The following is a 23,718-nucleotide window of genomic DNA, read 5'->3' as shown; positions in this document are numbered from 1 at the left end:
ATAATCCATGACATCTCTATAATACTACGCGATGATACACTGTTCGTCATGTGTTTCCCCTCATCTGGTGCTCATGACACAACCTCCGCCATTCCCTGCCACTGGTGAAATGTGTTCCCCCTCACCCGACATCGAGCTGGACATGCTTCGTGTGTTCACCATACCCACCGGAGACATCATCGTCGTCGCTCCATTCCACTCACAAACCGCCGCCCTACCTGTCGCCGCACAACCAGCACGTCCAGTACGACGCCCGGCATGCTTCAGTGACTTCCAGGTTTGGTGGCCGAACCTTCCTTCACGTCATCTACCCACGCAGCTCCCCGATGACGCTGTCGAGCTGACCATGGTCTGGCTCCCGTGGACCACCCCTGCCGACGCCTTGGTCCGCCCCTCCCCCCGGCCGCTCAAGAGTACTGCATAATGTGGGAGGGGGGGGGGGGGAAGCTACGTGGCACCAATGAGGTCGACACCAGCATCGATATACGTTTGTCTCTAGACTCCGAGCATCGTCTTTGGACGCTAAGCTAAGATTATCTTTGCTCTCTTCATCCATAGGCAGTTCTTTGTAAGCCTTGCTTGTGTAAAGAGGTGAATAAATGAACTACTGTTAAAAAGGTGTTGTTTGGTGTAACTAACCCGAACATTCACCTCAAAGTGTATATGAGAAAGGAATGGAACAAATGGGTGATGGATGAAAACCAATGTGAATTCATGCCAAAGGCAGCTTTAAAACAACCTACAATCATACAAGTGTCAGTGGATAAAACAGTCACAGTCTAGAGTGAGAGAAGACATTATTGTTAAATCTTTCAAGAAGTACAGTGTAACTAACACTCTCAGTGGCAGTGAAGACCTTCTTAGAAATGAAGATGGCAATGATGATCATGAATAGGAAGAAGAAGAAGAAAGTTCAGATGATAATTTTCAGGGATTTTAAAGGTCAGTTTGGTTTTATAAACTAAAAAATTTTTTTAGTTTGGAATTGCAGTCTAATAATAAAAGTGGCGAAAATGTTATTTTTTAAACTGCTTAAAAATTAAAGTGTGTGTTAGTCGATAAAATATGGTATGTGATGGCATATTGTCTACTTCCTTGATGATTAAGTTTAAAGAATGGCTGATGCCTTACTTGGCCGCAAAATATACAGACAGTGATCAGGATTATCTGCCACTCTCATCCAAAACAGAAGACATTCATTCTGCACAAATTAACCCTATGGCCATATTGAATAGCACTGAAGGACACTTGAGGATGAATCTGCAGAAACTCTGATCCACTTTTAGAATCAGTAGCTACAGTAACAGAACAATACTTAGCACTATGGCACCACATATTTAGGCCAAATTTATTCATTAAGATATTAAGTGGTCAGTGGGAGGTAAATAGCAACTATTTTGTGACAGATATGCATCTTTTTAAGAGCATAAACGTTTCTATTAAGTTTATAACTTGAGTGAATGGATAGAGTTTACAGTAGTCCATTAGCATTAACTACTAAAGCATTGAGTAAAAGCTGCTGCACTTTGTTAGCGTATATGCTGACACATTTCTATATCCAAATGTTCACATAAGTGGAAAATCTAGGTAATACAATGAAGGAATGATTGTGACTGCAAATAATTGCAAGTATGATGATGTCTTTTACTGTTGTAGATATCTTTCCCAAGACCTAATGAACACATTTTATATTTACTGATACACCATTGGCTTACATATTGGATCTAAGACTTTTGTTGCTATTGGGAGATCTTTTCTTTCTCTCACAAGTAATTATAAATGACAAAAAACTATTGTTTGATTGAAGTGAATCTGGTCGTTTCTATGACTGAATGTTTGTCACAATAACAGTGTAGTGCTTCACCCAGGCCAGTGAGTATTCCATTGTATTTTGAAGAGCCTCAAGTCCTACCTTACAAGACTTTACAAGAACAACAAAAAGGCCTTCATAGAAGGATGAAGTAAACAGACTAGTTGATTCTATACTTTTGTTGTTGCTATCATAGGTTGCATGTTGCCAAACATATGGTGCTACATCAGGGCTGTTTATTAGAATAACATATTTTGTAATAGATTGCTACTTCAGTGTTGTTTATTAGAATAAGATGTTTGTAGTAGATTGCTACTTGAGTACTGTTTATTTTATTTGTAAACTCATTATGATTGTATCCATATAAACCTCAAGGCTCTTGAGTGATCTTGGAGCCCACATTCTGCTTATATAATGGTCTTCTGTTGTTGAAATTACCGTCAATAACAAAAATCAGTTTAAGATTATATGCAGTGTGGCTGTATTGAAATATCAATAAAATATTTCAAGGGGTTTGATCATATGGAAACGTACTTTTATAAATATTCGTTGTGGCTCAGATACTGGCTTTGCTATTTAGATGACAATTTTTTTAATCTGGTCGTCCATGAAGTGTAACAGCATACCTTCCTCGACCGTACCACCAAGAGACTGCTGATAATACAGTGTTATTCCTAAAGTTGGAGCCAATTTAATTACTTTGTATTTCACAACATATAAATGGGACACGAACATCCTACATACCAAATTAGACAGGAAGGTCCAAAGTTTTGTTTTGTCAGTCACTAGTGGCATAAACGACTACTGGGGTGGTGATAGTTGCATAAAAGCGAGTAGGCAGTTGTGAATAAGATGGCTATGATGCAGCAGTGTAAAAATGAATAGATACAATGTTTATATATGGGGGTCCGCAAAATCCCTGTATAACAGTGCAGCATGAGGTAGACTCAGTGAAGCTAAACATGTTCTTTGTCTTGTTGTGGATAAAAGTTTATGGACCATTCTTTGTTGACTCACTGTAAGTCAAATAATGTACCTGGGGGTGTTGGAACAATGACTTTTTCCTCAACTTACCAAAGGATTCACCAGACTTCATTTTCAAACAGGATGGAGGCGTGCCCCACTGGCACCATAATGTCTGAGGATTTTTAAATCAATCCCTTCCTCTGTGATGGATAGTTTAAATGGGAAATCAAGAACTGGTTCTACACTTCTGGCTACCGAGATCTCCAGATCTCTTGCCCTGTGACGTTGTCTTGTGGGGCTATGTTAAAGAGGTTGTATACATCCCACTTCTACCAAAAACTCTGGCTGACCTTTGAAGCTGTGTCTCTACTGCAGTGAACGCCATACTACAATGGATGCTTTTTCACATGTGGGAAGAGTTTAGCCATCATTTTTATGTTTCCCATGCTGCAAAGGGGGGACACATTGAACAGTCAGTGACAAACATGCAACTAAGAGAGCACAACAGTGCAAAGCACTAGGAGTCCATGAGATTGCACCATGAAATACATGCATCAAAAGGTGCTGCTCAATGTACACAACACTGCAGCCACTTACGATGGAGTTACAGACCATCTTGATCCTGAACAGTTCCTCATCTGGTGGGGATACCAAGTCCTTTTTGCCTTTGAGAGACACATAAGACAAAAAATTCCCTGGCCTGTGCTGGAGCCACTGAGTAAAGGATGGGGGCAATATGGATCTTCTCCAGAGGCTCTGCCTGGGTGCACTACTCTACCAGGACATCAGGGCATGTGACAGGCTGACACTCCACCAGAGACTGGTGATCAAGAACTGATACAGAGAGGATGGAGGGAGATGGTACTTTGTGCTAGCTGCATTGAAAACGGGGAGTATTTTGCTTTCGTCATATCCTGCCCTGTTCCGTCAGATCCTTCCCTGATAAGCAGGTCTCCTGGGTGGTAGATGTCTCCAGTCATGGGCTTAAGTTATATGATGAGTGGCACATAGGCTGTGGGAAAGTTGTGTGGGTGCAGCTTGTTGCTGGGATCATAAGTTGACTTGTCATTCCCGCCCATCCTGTGGGTTCTTGTGTGCCTGAGGTGTGGTGCCAGCTGCTTAATCAACTGGTGTCAGGCACTACCGACATGCAGCAATTATACAGGGTCATTCACGAAGATATGCAAATATTTTAATATGTTATTGTACAAGTAAAACTAAAGAAAAAAGTTCATACAAACATAGGTCTGCAAATGTTTAGTTACAGAGTTATGGCCATTAAAAGATTTTGCCTGAAATTTAGCATCTTTGCTAATACAAAGCCGTCGCAAAACTGTACAAGGTTAAAGTAAAGCATGATTTCCATTTATTTTGTTGTTATTTATCTGGTAATCTAATAAAACATGTCCCAGATGTGTATCTGCAGTAGTTTTTCAGAACACCCAGAGAAGCAAAGACATAATTTTGTAAAATTTTTATTCTGCCCAATTTTTATTTTAAATTCCAGACAGTTGTAAAAAGTTTTCAGCAGAAGTTATAGAGTATTTAATTTTGGAAAAATGATGGTAATAACATTGAAACTGTATTAATGTGTCAAATAATCTGCTTTTATTTATACCATAGCACACATGAATTCATTTCAAACCAGAAAAACGAAGCTCAGTGTTAAGGAAGTTGTACAGTGTACATATAATTTCACAGTACATTCACAATAAATGTTCAAAAATGTCTTCACTGAGTTCAATGCATTTAACTGCACGTGTATGAACAGTTTTTGTTGCTTGTTTCAGTTTCACAGGGTTGTTCTTAATTTCGTCTATTGCATTCATAATGCGATCAAGTAATGCCTCATGTGTATTGACTGTGTCCTCATACACAAAAATCCATTGGTGTTAAATCAGGTGATCTGGGTGGTCACAGACATGTAGCACCGTGACCAATCCATTTCTGGGGAAAATGTTCATTTGAATGTGTAGTAATGGCGTTGGTGAAATGTGGAGGCACTGCATCATGTTGAAAATACATTTGCAATTGCGTAGCAAATGGAACATCTTTGAGCAAGTGGGGCATTTCTTCCCGAAGGAATTGTAAGTACATCTCGCCATTTAGATGTCTTGGGACATATTGAGCACCCACACTGATAAAGAACGATAGGTAGAGATCCTGTCCCCCATAACATGCTCCCTAAAGTGTGTGTTGATTATACCACACCATACATGTATGCTAAATTTCTGCTGTAAATTGTATTGCAGTGTTGCATGTTGGTTTGCTTCAGACCACATGTGCTCATTATGTAAGTTGTTTATACCATCTTGAGTAAACTGTGCCTCATCAGTAAATGTAATGTATTTGTGTAACTGCCGATTAGTATTTAACCAGTTGCACAACTCCAAGCGAAGGGCAGGATCTCCCGGATGTAAATGATGCACTTTTTCTTAATAGTAAAGATACAGAGTATTGTACTTCAGTCTACACCATACCTTAAGATTGTAAAATACCTAATCATTGACAGATATGTCGTGTACTGGTACCCGGGCTACATTGAACAGCATCTGTAATATCATCATCATCTTCAAGTACTGAGTGCTCATACTGATTATGAAGGCTAAGTAGAGATCCTGTCTCCCATAATATTCGAAATACCCTGCTAATTGTTTGTGCATTTGGAATCCTCCAAGTTGAATAATGTACACGATATTCGTTAACTGCAGCCGTAGCATTACCATCACATTTGCCATAAATAAACACGATATCGGCATATTCCTCCACTGCAAATTTGAAAGGCATCCCTATTTTATAAATAATCTACAAACTACAACAGTTACTATGTGATTTCACTTAAATCCACTGTTGTTATTATGTTCTTTCACAGAACAATGCAGAAAACTAACTCACTTCAAGGTTAGGAAATGACTGAAACAACTCACTACTGGTTGCCAACAATGACTAAACATTTGTACATTCTCAAAGGAAAGCAAACAAATGTACTTGTATAATAATCTTTGCTTCTCTGAATGTTCTGGAAAACTACTGCAGATACATATCTGGGCCATATTTTAATAGATTCACCAGACCAATAACAACAAAATAAATGGAAATCTTGCTTTACTTTAACCTCATACAGTTTTGAGGTGGCTTCATATAAGCAAAGTTGCTAAATTTCAGGCAAAATCTTTTATTAGCTGTTACTCTGTAACTAAACATTTGCAGACCTAAGTTTATATGAACTTTTTTCTTTAGTTTTACTTGTAGAATAACATATTAAAATATTTGCATATGTTATTGAATCACCCTGTATGTTGTGGTCACCTCTTATGGCCCACCATGATGCCTTGTGTCCATCCAGTGTCCACATGAACATGTGTGTTCAGACTGCGAAAGCTTTCTGATGTCATGACATGGCCATGGGCCAGGAGAACATGGAACTACGCACAGTAGATTGAAGAGATCATGTCACCACTAGCCATGTATCATTTCTGCCAGACTGCACTCACTGATTGGAGTTGCTCAGAAAGATGCCAAAAAAATGGTCAGTGCATACTCTCAAGGTACTGCTGAGACCATCTCCTTTAATTGCAACTTGAATATCATGATGAACTGCTCAACAACACAACCTCTGCATTTGATGCTGGATGGAATGGCACAATGCTCAGGTGCCGAATTCCTCTCCGGAGACAGAATGCTTCAAAATCCTCATACACGAACTGGCAGCCATTATCCTCTTGCACACCTTTGAGAGTAAAAATGACAGCTAAGATCGAAATCGTAATATGCAATTCTGTGAAGGACAACTGAGCAGCATGTGAGAAATTAGAGGAGGCTTATCAGCAACAGTCAAATGCCCTCTAAGAAGTGATTGTTGTAGTCAACATGTACCTGATCCCATAAAGCAAATTTTTGCACCATGGCTGTCTGGTTGTGGGTGCTTGCTGAACAGGAACAGTCATAGAATCATTTGCTGGCCAAAATACATGTCACCAGTCCTTTCATGTGGGACATACCACAATTTGATGCATGTATCATCCAAAGACATGTTGGTACGCTGACTGTGGAATACAATTTGGCAATTCTGATCATCTTTACTGGACAGTAGGACACCTTTTACAGTGTTGTACCAATCATGAAGTTTGAAATACATCTGGAGCACTGGGTCTGATCCCACAGGAAAATGTTCTGATCATTCCTGCTGAACCATTGCGATTACTCTGTGCAGAAATGGATCCTCACTTGTAGCTGCTGCTAGTTCCCATGCTGGAAATGAAAATTCATTGAGGGTATCCTGAGAGCACTGGTCCAGTGCAAAAGTAAACAGATAGCCTCCTGCTTGTTACAATCAATGTTGGGACCTACCAGTAACTGTGACAAAGCATCTGCATTCACATGCTGGAAGTTAGGCCAGTAGTTAATGTCAAATGAATAGTTACTGAGAAACAATGCTTAACGCTGTTGGTCCAGGAACTTGGACTGGACACCAGATGTTGAGATGAGTGGCTTATGGTCTGTAAAGAGGTAGAACTTAGTGCCATGCAAGAACACAAGGAACACTTTTTTACTATATGCGATTGTGAGTGCCTCTTTCTTGATCTGAGAATAATTCCTCTGTGCTGCAGACAGAGTATTTGAGTCAAATGCAATAATAAGCTGATCCGAGACATCAGGATTTCTGTGAGAGAGAATGGCGCCAATGCTGAACTAGTCACATGTTTGGCCAGAGGTAAAAGCTTGCCAGTTTTATTGTCAATAACTAAAATCAGTTTAAGATCTGCCCTCAAAAAAACATTTCAGGGTGTGTCATAACTTGACGATGTCCTTTTGTAAACCATTATTGCGGCCAGAAACTGGCTTTAATAAATTGAGAACAGATCTGTCATATGATTCCTGTGTGAGGTGTAAACACATAATTTCACTAATATCTCACTCAAGCCAATACAAGTAATGTTTGATTTATTCACAATTTGAGTTATGTACAAGCTTCCCTTGTTAGAGAGCTTCACAGAGAGGACGATGGGACATACTTTTGCTAAATGTACAGGGAACCTATAAGCATTGTTTCCCCCAATCACCCAAAAATTGTTTCTGCCTTGCATAAATTGTTCTAATGGGCACATTGAATCAGCAATGGACTGTTGCAGGTGTACCTGCAGGAACATCGTTCTACATTCAGAATCAGTGCTTGGATTGCAAAAAAGTAAACAGCCCCATCAATGTAGCTTCAAATGTATCCCAGCATAGAGAGTCTAAACTGTAGTCACCTTTAATAGAATATTTGATAAGCCAGATACAGTGTTTTGTAAACAATGGCTGTGTCCCAGATACAAACTTTTATATTTATCAAGGAAGGAGGAAAGTTACGGATGGATCTACTTTTAGAGTCACTCAGTGTGATAATAGACAAATAAGTACCAGTATGGCATCACAACACAAAACCGAAATGATGTTAAGCTTTGAATAGTAGCAAATAAGATCATATTGAGAACAGAATGAAATTTTCACTCTGCAGGAGAGTGTGTGCTGATATGAAAGTTCCTGGTAGATTAAAACTGTGTACTGGACCAAAACCCAAACAATCACAGGATCCAAGTTTGAGTCTGAGTCCAAAACAAAGTTTTAATCTTCCAGGAAGTTTCATATCAGTACACACTTTTCTGTAGAGTGAAAATTTCATTCTGGAAACATCCCCCAGGTGTGGGTAAGCATGTGTCTCCACACTACCCTTTCTTCCAGGAGTGCAAGTCTTGCAAGTTCCACAGGAGAGTTTGTGCAAAGTTTGGAAGGTAGGAGACGAGGTACTGGTAGAAGTAAAGCTGTGAGGATGGGTCATGAGTCGTGCTTGGGTAGCTCAGTTGATAGATCACTTGCCCACATAGGCAAAAGTCTCAAGTTCAAGTCTCAGTCCAGCACACAGTTTTGATCTGCAGGAAGTATCACATCAGTGCACACACTGCTGTAGAGTGAAAATTTCATTCTGGAAACATCCCCCAGGCTATGACTAAGCCATGTCTCCACAGTATGATTTCTTCCAGGAGTGCTAGCTTGCAAGTTTTGCAAGAGAGCTTCTGTGAATCTTGCAGGGTAGGATATGAGGTACTGGCAGAAGTAAAGCTGTGAGAATGTGTTGTGAGTCATGGTGGGGTAGCTCAGTCAGTAGAGCACTTGCCCTAGAATGATAAAGGTCTCTAGTTTGAGTCTCGGTCTGGCACACAGTTTTAATCTGCCAGGAAGTTTTGAGATCATATTGGTTAGATTGTTCTTCTTTAAATGTGTGAGTATTAATAATAAGTTTGATATAACTTGAACGAGTCATATTATTGTATAACAGTTCATGAACATGAGCTGTTAATTCAATGATTTATAGCTGCTGTGATTTGTTATCATATACCATATTTAACATGTTATAACAAGTAAATTAATTATTGTAAAAGGACCAAACTTGGTAGCATTAATGTCAAGGACATGGGGAAGAGAAATAATGCAGAATTATTTCATTTGAAACACATTTAACGTGCTGCTATGGTGCATCATAACAATTATGTGCCAGTACTATTACTCCTACAAAAGAGGCTCAATATGGTGCCCAACAGTGTCAAGAAGAGTCGGAAACTGCAGGATTGCGCACAACAGAACAATGCATGTCCGTAGGTATGCTGGCTACCTCTCTTGATGTGCTGCACTTCAGATCAGCGCATGTGAATGTTACCCTAGTAAACCCTGTCCTTCAGGTAGCCCCACAACCAGAAATCATGGGGAGTGAGATCAGGCACTAATGCCAGCCAAGCATTTGGAAATGATTGGCTGATAATTTGATCATTTTCAAATGTGTTACAGAGAAGCAGGTGAATTTTATGAGTGATGTGTGAGAAAATAGAGAGCATAGTCAAAATGTTGTTGTGTGTCCTGCGGTGCAAGCTGCTGTGTGATATGGATCTTGTACAGATACCATTTGACAGTGGTTTAAAGCACCTCGTGTGCAGTGGAGCATGGGACGTTCAACTGTCATGACATAGCACCTGCACTGCCTGGTGATCAGGAATTGCATGCAGCATTGTCTGCTATAGCAACAGCGATTTCATGAAACCACCTGTGGTGCAACTGGTTGTCGGCCTCTTCCGATTGTGATGCCCAGTTCTCCAGTTGATTCAGACTTCTTCATCATGCACTGCACAGCAAGTGGAGAAAGAAGACCCTTCTGTAATCCTTTCAGCTAGTGATATTCTGAAAGTGCAGCTGCAGCAGTGCTGTTGTTTTGATAATATAGCTTCACTAATAATGCCCTGCTCCATCTGTTCAGTCTCCTGTTGACACATCAACAGGTGCACTGTAACTGATCAATCACGGCACCTGGTGGCCATAGTTGGAACTGGACGGTGGCACTGTGACACATGGAAATCGTGCAACTCACATTCTGGACATTAATGCTGCCAAGTTTGGTACTTGTATGGTAATTAGTTTCCATGTTATAATGTGTTAAATACGGAAAGTTTAATTATAATTACCTAGTATGTAAGCTTACTCTTATCCCTAAAGGTTCCCATGTATGAAAGTATCAATAACTTCATGCTACCTGCAACTTTCCCAGTGGGTGTGAACCCTTCACCACCTTGGCTTATTGCAGCGGCCCATGTTGACCTTGGCCTTCATTCACTTCCTAAGGACACTACTCCAGCCTCGCCCTATCGTCTTCAGTTTCATGATGTTTGAATGGAACTTTGAAATAGTACCTTTCTGTTCACTGATAGCTCTCAAACTGACTGTGGTGTCGGGTGTGCCTTCATTATTGGTGCCAAGATTTTTTGGTATTGGCTTTTGGAACACTGCTCAGTATTGAGAGTGGAGCTCTTCGCCTTGTATCAGGCTATCCAGTACATCCAGTCATGAGGCTTTTCAATTGTGTCATCTGCTCAGACTCTCTCAGCACTCTTCAAAGCCTCTGTGTGCTGTACACTGTCCGTTTCTTAGTGCAACGGGTCCAGGAAAGTTGTGAGTTGATCACTCGTGATGGATAAACTGTGATGTTTATGTGGGTTTCTGGTCACATTGGTCTGACAGGAAACAATACCACTAATTCTTCTGCCAAGGCTGCAGTCCTCATACCTCAGCATGCTAGTTCTTACATTCCTTCTGGTGATCTCTGTGTTGCTGTCTGTCAGCAGGAGGCGTCACTTTGTCATCACCACTGGTCCTCCCTTCACGGGAACAAGCTCTGAGTTATTAAGCCTCTCCCAGTGGCTTGGACAACCACCTCTCGGCCCTCTCACTACAAGGAGATCATTTTAGCTACGTTTCATATTGGGCACTGTCTTTTTAGCCATTACCATTTGTTAATTGGTGCTCCCCTGCCACTTTGTGCACATTGTGCTCAACTTTCAACTGTCCACCATTTCGTAATGGAATGCTCTTTTTTTAACCACTTACGTTCCCGTTTGTGCTTTCCATCTGAGTTATTGGCCATTTTAGTGATGACACACAGGTTGTTGACCTCGTTTTACTTTTATCCATTGTAGCAATATGGCGAAGGCCATTTAATTTTTAGTTCTGGACCTCCATTTCTCTATGGCATATTTTATAGACCTTTTTTCATGTCCCTGTTTTTAGCTGTCATCTCTTCTATTGATTTGAATATAATAGAGGGAAACATTCCATGTGGGAAAAATATATTTAAAAAGAAAGATGATGAGACTTACCAAACAAAAGCGCTGGCAGGTCGATAGACACACAAACAAACACAAACATACACACAAAAATCTAGCTTTCGCAACCAACGGTTGCCTTCTCCTTCCCTCTTTCCTGACGAGGCAACCGTTGGTTGCGAAAGCTAGATTTTTGTGTGTATGTTTGTGTTTGTTTGTGTGTCTATCGACCTGCCAGCGCTTTTGTTTGGTAAGTCTCATCATCTTTCTTTTTAAATATACTTCTATTGATTTGGATTGACATGTAGTCATTTTTAATTCCTCTCTTTGTTTTCATGTTCTACCATTTTGACATGTGCACTTATGACCCTAGTTGCTTTTGCGCCCTAAAACAAAACAAAAACAAAAACAAACAAACAAACAAATTACAGGTGAAAGAAGTTGTACTGTTTATATTTGATTGTTTAAAAGTGAATCTTGTTTCTATGACTATTTATTTGTCACAATAAAAGCATGTTGCTACTCCTGCTTCAATGAGTATCATATTGTATTTTTGCAGATCCTAAAGACATACTTAAGAAGACAAGCCCTATTATAAGAACCCTGAATTGTCCTACTTCCAGTGATGTAACCGAGAAAATAGGTAATTAGCTTCTCTTGTTGTAGCTATCATGTCATTGACCTTTATTAGTGGTATGGAATGAATACTACACAATGTACTGTATTCCTTGAATATAAACAGTAGCTCTAGTAGTTTCAGAGAGACAAAAACGATTGTAGTAGCTTCCTACATCAGTGCAGCTTATTTTATTTGGAAACCACTATATGTTTGTGTTCATCTATTCTCGAGATACCATTTACAATCTTGGAGCCCTCCTTCTCACAATTAAAAAAAAAAAAAAACTTAACATTACTGAATGTATTGCCAATAATTAAAGTAAGTTTAAGAATATATTTAGTTTGGCACTATTGAAAGATGGTTGTTACATGTATCACATTATGTGGTTCATTTGTAGTTGTCACCTTCAACAAAAGATTTCAGGATATGTCACAACTCAGTGATTTTCTTCTGTAAACCATCATTGTGACCCTGAAGCTGCCAATGGGCAAACAGAATCGGCAATGTAGGCCTCTTGCAGTTTTTGTAGAAACTTTGCTTTCCATTCACAATCAGTGCTTTGATAAGAAAACACTAGATAGCTCTATCAATAAAGCTCCAAAAGTATCCCATCTTAGTGTTCTCAGCAGTAGTCACCTTTAACAAAATGTGTCAGGATGTTTGACTAGATGCATATGTTGTTTTGTACAAAATACATCAGGCTGTATATGCCTTAGTACAGCTGAGAAATCCAGAAAAAATGGGACTCTTCTCTCTCTCTCTCTCTTTTTTTGTTCCAGGAGAAATCCAGGGAAAACCCAAAAATTTTTTAGGATTCCAGGAGCTTTTCATCATTTTAGTTTTCAGTTATATTTTTTGTAAGTTTTACTAGTAAGAACTGATACTAAGGCAAATAATTTTACTTTAGCCTGCAGCAGTAAAACATAAATGACAGACTAAAATTAAAACAGAACTTTAGTTGCAAAGAGAATGTGCCATTTATAGCAACAAAACACAGTGCACATGCAAGAGTCTCCAACAGCAAACTGTGTTGAAGGCATTAGGATGGAGACTATGCAGAACTTTGTAATAATGAACTGATGTCAATGAGAATGATGTCACAACTATTTACATTTCTAAAGTTGCAGAAAAATAGTGGTGCCTTTCAAAGCAAATTTACTTTTACATAAGATGAATTATGTTACATGCAAGAATGTGTGATGAATTTCTTAAATTGTGGAGCATTTGACTCTCATTCAAAACTTAATACTTTGAGTACTAGTCACTTACAAAAATTTCAGGCCCAGAAGATCATCCATTTATGCTCTTATTTAAAATTTACTGGTGCATTTGTGTCTGATATATCTTAAAGGGTAACACACACTAAAAAGATCAAAATCATGGCTAGTTTTTCATATTTATTTAGTTCTTTCGTAGGCTACAAATTACAGAATCAGAATAACAATACCAAAGAGTATTGGGTTGTCTCATAAATTCGTTCATTTTGCTCATTTGTTTCATTAATAGTACATGAAAACCCAGCATGCACCCCCCCCCCCCCCCCAAAAAAATTGCCCAGTGTAACACAGTTATCTAACCACTCCTACAACATAAAGGTCAAGAACCTGATGTGCCATTGGATATGTCAATGTATGTTTATGCCTGGTGTTGGGTGGAATAGTGTGAATGTGTGTTTGCAAGCTATGAAAAGCAAGAAGGAACATTTCAAACATCTTATAATGTTTTATTATCAGAAGGGGAAAACTGCCTTACAATGCCAGCAGAAGATTTATTCTGTGTACAAGGACAATCCAGTAGTGGCTTGACCCCACCAAAAGTGGTTTGGTTGATTTTGAGCTGGGAATTTTGTCCTAACACACAAACCTCAATCTGGACAGCCAGCAGTTATGGACATGGAACAGCTTAATGACAAGATAGTCAACAGTCCACAACTGACAATGCAGGTGTGGCATTGGAGCTCAATGTCACTTGTGCTACTGTAGCCAGAGACTTGAAGGAGCTGTGTTACGTAAATATTCACAATGTATGAGCTGCTCATGAACTGAGTAAAACAAATTTGAAGAAAGGTTCTGCTGTGTCTCTGTTGGAGTTGCAAATGCTTCCTCTGTTACAAATTTCTTCTGAATGAGACTATCACTTACGAGAAATACTGTTTGCTGTTGGATTTTCTCAAGGCAGCTGATGATGAGAAATGAATGGATTTGGGACATGATGTTGTCTTTCACCACAACAATGCTACACGACATACATCTGTGGTGACCTGTCGAAAGCTGCGTTCTTTTGAATGAAATGTGTTACACCAGCCACAACATTTGCCAGGCATTTCCCCTTCTGACTTTCATCTGTTCTGTTCCCTGCAGGATTTCCTGAATGGCAAATGCCTCACCTCCTTGGAGGCCTGCAGACCGAACTTTTAAGAGTTCATCAAACTGAAAACCTCCACATTTTCGAAGAATGTCATTTATACTCTTCCAGAGAAATGGCAATATATTGTTGACAATAATGGTGTATTTTACATGAAGTAAATAGTTTGTTTACAAAACAAATCCATCTTCTTTAGTTATGTAATGCAGGACCTTGTGTCTGAAGAGTGTAAGTAGACAGGCCAGCAAACACTCTTTTGTAGCTGTGCTGCAGGCAGGTGTGTTCTCAGCCATTCTTTGTGACTGCATTGTAATGAAAATCGAATGACATTATGAGACAATACAGTATATTTATCCTTAAAAAATAAAAAGTTTGAGGTGATTTCTTGAGCAGTCTCATGTGTAATTGGCTTTCATATGGAAAAGTCAAAGTGTTCTGTCATGCAGAAAGATACGTTGCAACCAGACCAATAGCAGCTTCTTCTTTTCTTTTCTTTCTTTTGTCAGTGAATTGTCTTCTCTTCTCCAAACATGTTATAAACAGCTCTCATGTTCATTATGGCTTCTTTTGAACTAATTCTATAAAGAGACAACAGAATACAGCAGCTGTCAGCTGACAGCTAGCAGGACATCCATACCTTGCTCTCATATGAAATGAGTCCAATTTTTGAATAACAGGTGGCTCGTGCACTGAGAAAGTCACAGCCTATGCTGTACTCTGGCATAGTCTCTAAAGCGTTAAGCATAAGAAAGAAACATATGTATTGAGTGCAACTCCTGTATTCACTGCTCTAACATTTCTTTCAATCAAGACAAGTTTGCATTTAGCTCTTTCCTTCCACAATTTTTATGATCCTTTTTATTTATTTTTTATTTAAATACAAAAAACTTTGATGTGCAGTTTAATTGTCTTTAAAAAGTGCATCAATTACCCTCGTAATTTTTGTCCTCCTTTTGTTTTAGAATAATAATGAGATTTTCTTGCATAAAACTTTTGTCAGTTTAATTTTTTTTTCTTTTAGGATTTTTAAGTTTTTTAAATGTTAGTCTTGTCTTTCTTTATTTTAATACCTCATTAATATCTTCGATGTGGTCTATTTTGCGATCATTTTTGACTTGCCTAGCCACATCCTTGGAAAAAACAGGAAATAAATCTTCTGATGATGAATATTACTTTTTCCTCAGAGCTGTACTGTATGTATATTAATTTAAACCATTAATTCTTCCTATTTGTACTGTCGTGCTACATAACAATGATATTACTATTTGCTGGTTACATCACATGTTGTATGCTTTGAATATCTGCTGTCATTGGCTGGTGAGATCACATGACACAAGCTACAGTTGGCTGACAGAAGCATATTGCTCAGCCCAGTCTTGATTTCTGGGCTTTGGAAGCTACTACACTGTATTTAGTGGAATTCATATTTATACTTTGTCATGAGATGAAAATTTGCAGTGTACATGTTGCATGCATCAGACATATTTCCAAAATGTACTGTTTCCTACTGGGTTTCATTTTCGAAAGTGCTGGGACGTTCTACACCAGTGTGTAAAACATTTACCATACAAAAGATTGGTAAGTTACACAGCTCCAAGGGAGAATATATTGTTACTTAACATGAGGAAAACGTATTTTCACCTGGGGTATTGTGTATTTTTGCCCAGAAAAAAGTGTATTTACACCCAGGAAAAATGTATTTTTAACCAGTAAAAATTTGGGAATGTTTTTTCTTGCCCACTTGTACACCCTATATACACATCATGTTTCATTTATCCCTGGTGGTTCCTATATATCTACTCATATCTGAGATGTGTAACAACAATGAAAATTCCTGCATGGAAAAATATCTAATGGAAAGGAAACCACTTACCTATAGAAGAAACAGGTTTCTATGCGCCATTCACCAGTTCTCCATAGTAGTCATTTCTGAGATTGGTGTGAACTTATGAAACTCTAAGTAACTGACATCTTTTGCATTTTGGATAAACTTTCAAAGTTCCATTGGACTCAGTTAATACATCATAATACAGGAACGAGCTACACATGAAATTTGAAATTGTTGTTACTATTGGCAAATCTATCCAAACTTTTCAGTTAGATGTAAGTACAATTGACAGTGAATGGCCTACTTATGTTTATATTTTTTGTTTGAAGTGATTTTGGTTATTCCTATATCTGTACGTGTATCACAAGAAAAGTGTAGTTGTATTCCAAGGTCAATGAGTGTTGTGGTATTTTTTGCAGAGGCTAAAGATGTACCTAAGGAGTCTATTTGTATAAGAAGAACTGCAAAAAGTCCTCTTTCCAAAGATGAAGACAAGAAGTCAGGTCAGTAATTTCTCTTGTTGCTATGACAGCTTGTATCTTTGCAATGCTATGGTATGAATGTTACCAGTTGTGCTTTATTACTAAAGTTTTTCTATTTTTTATAGTAGATCCATGAGCTCCCTACAACATTGCAGATTATTATGTTTGAAAATTATTTTGTATTGGTATTCATCCATTCATCATGTTTCTTAAGCAATCTTGGAGCACTCATTCTTCTGTTACAAAAAAACTTGTTTTAATGAGTTTATTGACAATAACAAAAATCAGTGTAAGATTATATGGGGTTTGCCACTATTGAAACATGGGCAAAATATGTATCACATCATGTGGCTTTTATGCTGGTGATACCCTCAATAAGATGTTTTGGGCTATTTCAAAACTTAATGTTGTTTATAAACCATCACTGTGATCCAGACACTAGCTTTCATATATAGAGAATAAATTTGTCTTATGGTTCTCACTTATCTCATTTATGGCACAAATTGTGCACTGACCTTCCTTGGTGTGGAAATTTATAGAGAGGGTAATGGGTCACTTTTATAAAGAAGGTACAGGAAATCTACAAGCTCTAACTCCCACCAACACAAAAAATGATTTATGTCCTGCATACATTATCCCAAAATGCACACTTAGTCAGCAATGTAGAGCAGTCAGCAATGTAGGGCTCTTGCAGGTGTATCTGTAGGAACTTTCTCTTCACTCAGAATCAATGCTTTGATAACAAAACATTTCGTAACACTACCACTGTAGCAATCAAGTATAACACATCACATGGTTTCTCAGCTGTAGCAACTTGTAACAAAATGTTTCCAGGGACTTGACCTGAAGGACATTGTGTTCTATAAACAAAGGTTGTGGCTCAGATACAGACTGTTTTACTTACCATGAATGCAGGGGACTTGGAACAATGATCTACAGAAACTACAATCTACATTTAGGGTCAACAGTTATCATAACTTTAGAATACATAGTGCTATGGCACTATATCACAAAACCAAATGATATTAAGCAGTAGGTAGTAATATTATATTGGATAAATCCTTAGTAATATTATATTGGATAAATCTTTCTTCTTTAACCTTTGACTGCTCTGGAAGTGTTAATACGCACCACAGCTACTGTCTCTGGGTACTCTCGAGGCATTTACGCATGAGGTACTTAGTGGCCAGGTAGGGTGGCCTGGCAGCTGCATTTTCACCCTGGGTGATCAGCAGCCTTCCATCGTTCAGATTGTGTGCATTTGCTGCTGTGATCTTATCTGTGTTTTTATTTTCATCTTCGTTTTCACCTCAAAAAATGGCACACCATTGTGGTTGTACAGACAAAGAACTCATGAAGGTGGTGACAAGCAATTACACCTGATACTTGTCATCACAGGGATAAAGAAATTGAAACGGAGTATCAGTTGCCTCCCATAAAAACCATTACAGTAGTGTTGCTAGAGACACTATTTGGCTCACTGATATCATTCATGTGGCTGTAGTGCATTCTGAAGGCTGTAAATAAACAAAAAATCTCATTGAAAACTGAAATAGTTAAACCATTTAGTTACTTTGTGATTACATCTTGTGACATAACAACAAACAGGTTTCAATTAAAAATGAGTATCCCACATAGAGTACTGTAGACATTAATGTGTCCAATGGCACATTATTCTTTTTCGATATATACTAAATACTGTTAGAAGATATATATCTTTACATTAAAAAAATATTGTTATGTCTATATCTCAATAGATAAAAATGTTTCGTGCATTAATAATATAGCAATATACAAACCTGTTTGCACGCTGTCATTTCCTAAAATCTTCATTTCAGTATCTTGAACCATTTATGAAATACAGCAGCTGTTTCTACCACATGATTCACATTTCATATGGAAAGAACACTGGGCACAATTCACACAATCCTCCTGTAAATATAAGAACTAGTATCTTAAGAACAATGACATATATCACTCTGTTCTCAGCTTTACACTGTCAGTATCTTAGCTACATTTCACTCACTCTGATCAGTAATGCAAAATGAACCATACAGGAAGTCTACACAATATGTTTTTGTATCTGCAAAAATCTTATAATATCTCCAGTGCTTTATTTCACTGGATGCAGTACAGAAACTAAGATAAATAACAAAAGGGAATTTAATTGATTATCGAGTGAAGATATACTGCAAGATGGAAAAGATTCAAATTTTTTTGCCAAATATTTTTCTTAAAATTGGATGATATGTATTTGATGGTGCTCAGCGTGTCCATAAAAACGCATCGCTGAAAATTTGTGTAACCCTCCCATGGATATAAAAGCCAATATCTTGAGGAAGATGATATATGTCACTCTGATCTCATCTTTAAATAGAATTTTGGTACCTTGGCTACATTTCGTTTTCTGGAATCAGTGACGTAAAACAAACCACACACAAAGTCCTCGAAATGTGTTTTTACCTCTGTAAAAATCTTCAAGTATTGTACAGTACTTTACTTCATTGGGTTTCACAGCAACTCAGATGAACAGCGAAATGTAATTCATTTCTTTATCAGGTGAAGATATCGTGTTGTAAGATGTAAAAGAATCAAGTTTTTGGGCAAATTTTTCTTTTTACAATCTGATGATAAGTATTTCATTAGCAGCCTGAATGTCCATTCAACCATGAAGCTGACAATCTGTGAATGGAATGAACTGTGGTTCCCAATGTTTACTGATGTGCTTGAACAATATCATGATATATTCATCCTTTCCTTTGGTTACTACAGTTGTGAATATATGTAGGACAGCAGGTTTATGAAAGAGTAAACATGAGAGAACATTAGGTTACTGAGATGAATCGAAAGTGATATCTCACTTTTGTCATAGGCTTCCTTGATGCTACTAAAAGCTTTAGGACAAATGTAATTATTAGGCGTGAAACAATATTGATATACCTGTGTGTTTGTCTATGAACTGATTAATTTCTAGATGAGTTTTAAAGTCAGAAACTTACGGAGTAACTTTATTTACAGTATCTCTTGACTATCTGGCTCATTACTATTCAATCCCCATGCTAGCCAGCCTACTCAATTAATATCTTAATAATACTTCTCCCTAGTAAAATGAGGGTTAATTTGTTGTATGTAGTCTACTGTACTTTTCCAAAGCTTTTGCAAGTGAGTGCCAGCTACAATGCTGTGTGCCTTTCAAAATGTTTTATGCATCTCCTGTGCTTCTTGTGCTTATGGAGCTACAGTTATACATACTGTGTTGTTAATATTGAATAAATTACCATAATCATTCTTCAACAAACAATATTTACATGCAAAACTTCCTGACAGATTAAAACTGTGTGTTGGACCGAGATTTGAACTCTGCAAGGCTTACAGAAGAGCTTCTGTGAAGTTTGGAAGGTAGGAGACGAGGTACTGGCAGAATTGAAACTGTGGGGACGGGTCGAGAGTCGTGTTTTGGTAGCTCAGATGGTAGAGCACTTGCCCACGAAAGGCAAGGGTCCCGAGTTTGAGTCTCGGTCCGGCACACAGTTTTAATCTGCCAGGAAGTTTCATATCAGTGCACACTCCACTGCAGAGTGAAAATCTCATTCTGGAATATTTAGAAGCACTCTCCCAGTATTGACAAACACCTTGAACACACTTAGAGAGCAGCTCTCTTGGCAAAACTGTGTTCTTTGTCCACGGTTTTATATCAGACCTACAAGACTTACAAATTGTGTGCATTATTAAATTGTTGTTTTGTGTGGTCCTTCGTGTTTTAATTAAGAAGTCTGAAATGGGTGATATGTGTAATGTAAGAAGTAAGAAGTCAGAAAATGTTCATAAAATCAGATTTTCGTAAAAAATAAATAAATAAATAAATAAATAAATAAAATAAAAAAAAATAAAAAAATAAAAAATAAAATAAAAAAATGTTTTGAATGGTGCAGCTGTGGTTGGCAAGAGAGAGAATTTATAGAACTCTGGCCTACCCAGCATTTTTGTTATCTGGCTTGATCTTCCACCATATTAGGCTGGATAGTCAAGAGCTTTCTGCATTCTGCACTGAGGGCAGCGAAACCCAGAGTGGCATACAAAACTGTCACACCAAGTGGTCCAGGAATATTTGATGTGGGAGAACTGTAGCATGTGGCAAAACCAATTCACATTTAGTGGACGGAACTGAGTCTCCCAGCACAGGCAGGAGTATAGGGCTGACAACAAAGTTGCACTCTCCACGAAATGCAGCAAGCATGTTTGTGGCAGTCAAAGGATTAAATGTGTGAATTTATAATGTTGTGTGTGTTATAATTTGAGTGAGTGGAATTATGACAGTTCATGAGCATTAGATATTAACCACTGTGTAAAAACCTCTGCGCGTTGTTACTAAATGTATCAGCTTACTCCTAATTTTTTCCCAAGAGGGATGCTAACCTTGGAATGTGAAGGACATGTGAAACTATCAGTATGTGCAGGTATACTGATGTCCTTTCGTTTTAAGATGTGCTTCTCAGTTCCAGTGAACTCATTTTATATACCTTGATACACCACTGAGTTACATATTGAATCCAGGTGGGAAGTTGTGCAGGTCCCTGGCGCGAATCCACCTGGCGGATTAATGTCAAGGTGATGGTTTTTAAAGTGATTTTCCATCTGCCTTGGCGAATGTGGGCTGGTTCCCCTTATTCTGCCTCAGTTATACTATGTCAGTGATTGCTGCACAAACACTTTCTCCACATACACGTATGCCATAATTACTCTACCATGCAAACATTGGGGTTATACTCGTCTGGTGTGACATTCCCAGGGGGGTCCATGGGGGCCGAACCACACAATAACCCTGGGTTCGGTGTGGGGTGGTGGTGGGGTGAGTGGACTGCTGTAGCCTGTTGTGGGGTCATGTACCACTGCGGGGTACGGTGGGGATGAAGCCTTTCCGTCATTTCTAGGTCCCCAGTTCCATACAATACAATACAATATATATTAAATCTAAGTTTTTTGAAACTATTGGTAAATCTTCTCTTACTCATGTGGGAATAACTACAAATTAACAATGAAACAAGTACTACTGTTTGTATTCTGTTTATATTTGACTGTTTGAAAGTGAAAATGGATGTTTCTGTAACTATATGTCATAATCAATGTGTGTTGATACTCCCAGTTCAATGAGTGGTGTGTTTTTTTTCTTTTTTTTCTTTTTTTTTTCAGATTCTAAAGACGTACCTAAGAAGACAATTCCTATTATGAGAACCAGGAAAAGTCCTACTTCCAGTGATGTAACCAAGAAACTAGGTAGTAGATTTCTCTTTTTGCTATCACATTTGTTAGTGATATGGAATGAATACTACCCAGTGTACTTTATTCCCTGAATATGAATAGTAGCTCTAGTAGATTCTCTCTATTCCCTGAATATGAATAGTAGCTCTAGTAGATTCAGAGAGAACAAGTTGACTGAAGCAGCTTCCAACATGAGTGCCGCTTATTTTATTTGCAAATAATATTTTGTCTGTACATCTGTTCATAAGATTTATTTTGCAATTTAGGAGCCCTCACCCTCATGTCATAAAAATCCTTCTTGTAGTGAGTTTATTGCCAGTGGCTAAAATCAATTTAAATTTGTATGCAGTTTTGCACTTCTGAAAGAGGTAGTTAATATGTATTGCATTATATGGTTAATATGCAGTTGTTGCCTATGGAAGAACATTTCAGGCTATGTCACAACTTCCTGATGTTCTTTTGTAAGCCACCATTGTGCCAGAAACTGGTTTTAATATAGAGAGAACACATTTGTCATATGATTTTCACATCAGTTGTAAATGTGTAACTTCACTCTGGCTTTCCTTGTTGGGGAAGTTCACAGAGAGAATGATGGGACACACTTCCACAGAATGTATACAAAACCTGTGGGGATTGTCTCCCATCATCAAACAAAACAATGATTTCTACCTTGCATAAATTATTCCAAAGGGCAAACTGAATTAATAGTGTAGGGCTCCTTCAGGTGTAGCTGAAGGAACTTCGCTCCACATTCAGAATCATTGCCTTTATAACAAAACTCTATAAAGTGCTATGAATTTAGCTTCATATGAACCCCATCACATGATTTCTTAGCTGTAGTCACCTTTAACAAAATGTTTTAGGATATTTGACCAGATGAACATGGTGTTTTATAAACAATAGTAGTGACTCAGATACAGAATTTTCTACTGATCATGAAAGCAGGAGCTTGAAGGTGGGTCAGCAGAAATTGTGATCTACTTTTGTAGTCAATGGCAGTGTCTGATTAGCCATGTAGCAAGAGTTAGCAAATGCTACATTCCCCACACATTAGGGGTACTCTTGCCTGCATGCAAAAAAATCTTTCAAGTTAGATATGTAAAGTAATCTTCCTGCCATCCAATGGAATGATGGTGGTGGCCAAATCTCCAATAAATAGTAACAATTAAGCTCATTTCTAAAATTCAGCACCATCCAAACCATACATTACCCTGAAGTGACAAGAGTCATGGGATAATGATATGCACATATACAGATGGCAGTAGTATTGCATACATGAGGTACAAAATGGCAGTGCATTGGCGGAGCCGTCATTTGTTTTCAAGTGATTCATGTGAAAAGTTTCTGACATGACTATGGCTGCACAATGGGAATTAACAGACTTTGAGCATGGAATGGTAGTTGCACCTAGACACATGGAACATTCATTCAATTTCAGAAATCATTAGGGAATTCAATATTCCAAGATCCACAGCGTCAAGAGTGTGCTGAGGATACCAAATTTCAGGTATTATCTCTCACCTCAGACAACACAGTGGCCAACGGCCTCCACTTAGTGACTGAGAGCAGCGGTGTTTGCATATGGTTTTCAATGTTAACAGTCAAAAAACGTTGCATGAAATAACCACAGAAATCAATGTGAGATGTACAGCAAGTATATCGATCAGAACAGTGTGGTGAACTTTGGTATTAATATGGCAGTAGACAATCAACGTGAGAGCCTTGCATTGCCTGCAGTGCCTCTCTTCGGCTTGTGACCATCT

The sequence above is a fragment of the Schistocerca cancellata genome, chromosome 2 (assembly GCF_023864275.1).
Source record: "Schistocerca cancellata isolate TAMUIC-IGC-003103 chromosome 2, iqSchCanc2.1, whole genome shotgun sequence".
Taxonomy (NCBI): domain Eukaryota; kingdom Metazoa; phylum Arthropoda; class Insecta; order Orthoptera; family Acrididae; genus Schistocerca; species Schistocerca cancellata.
The sequence above is the reverse complement of the archived record's forward strand: the minus strand, read 5'-3'. Positions refer to the sequence as shown.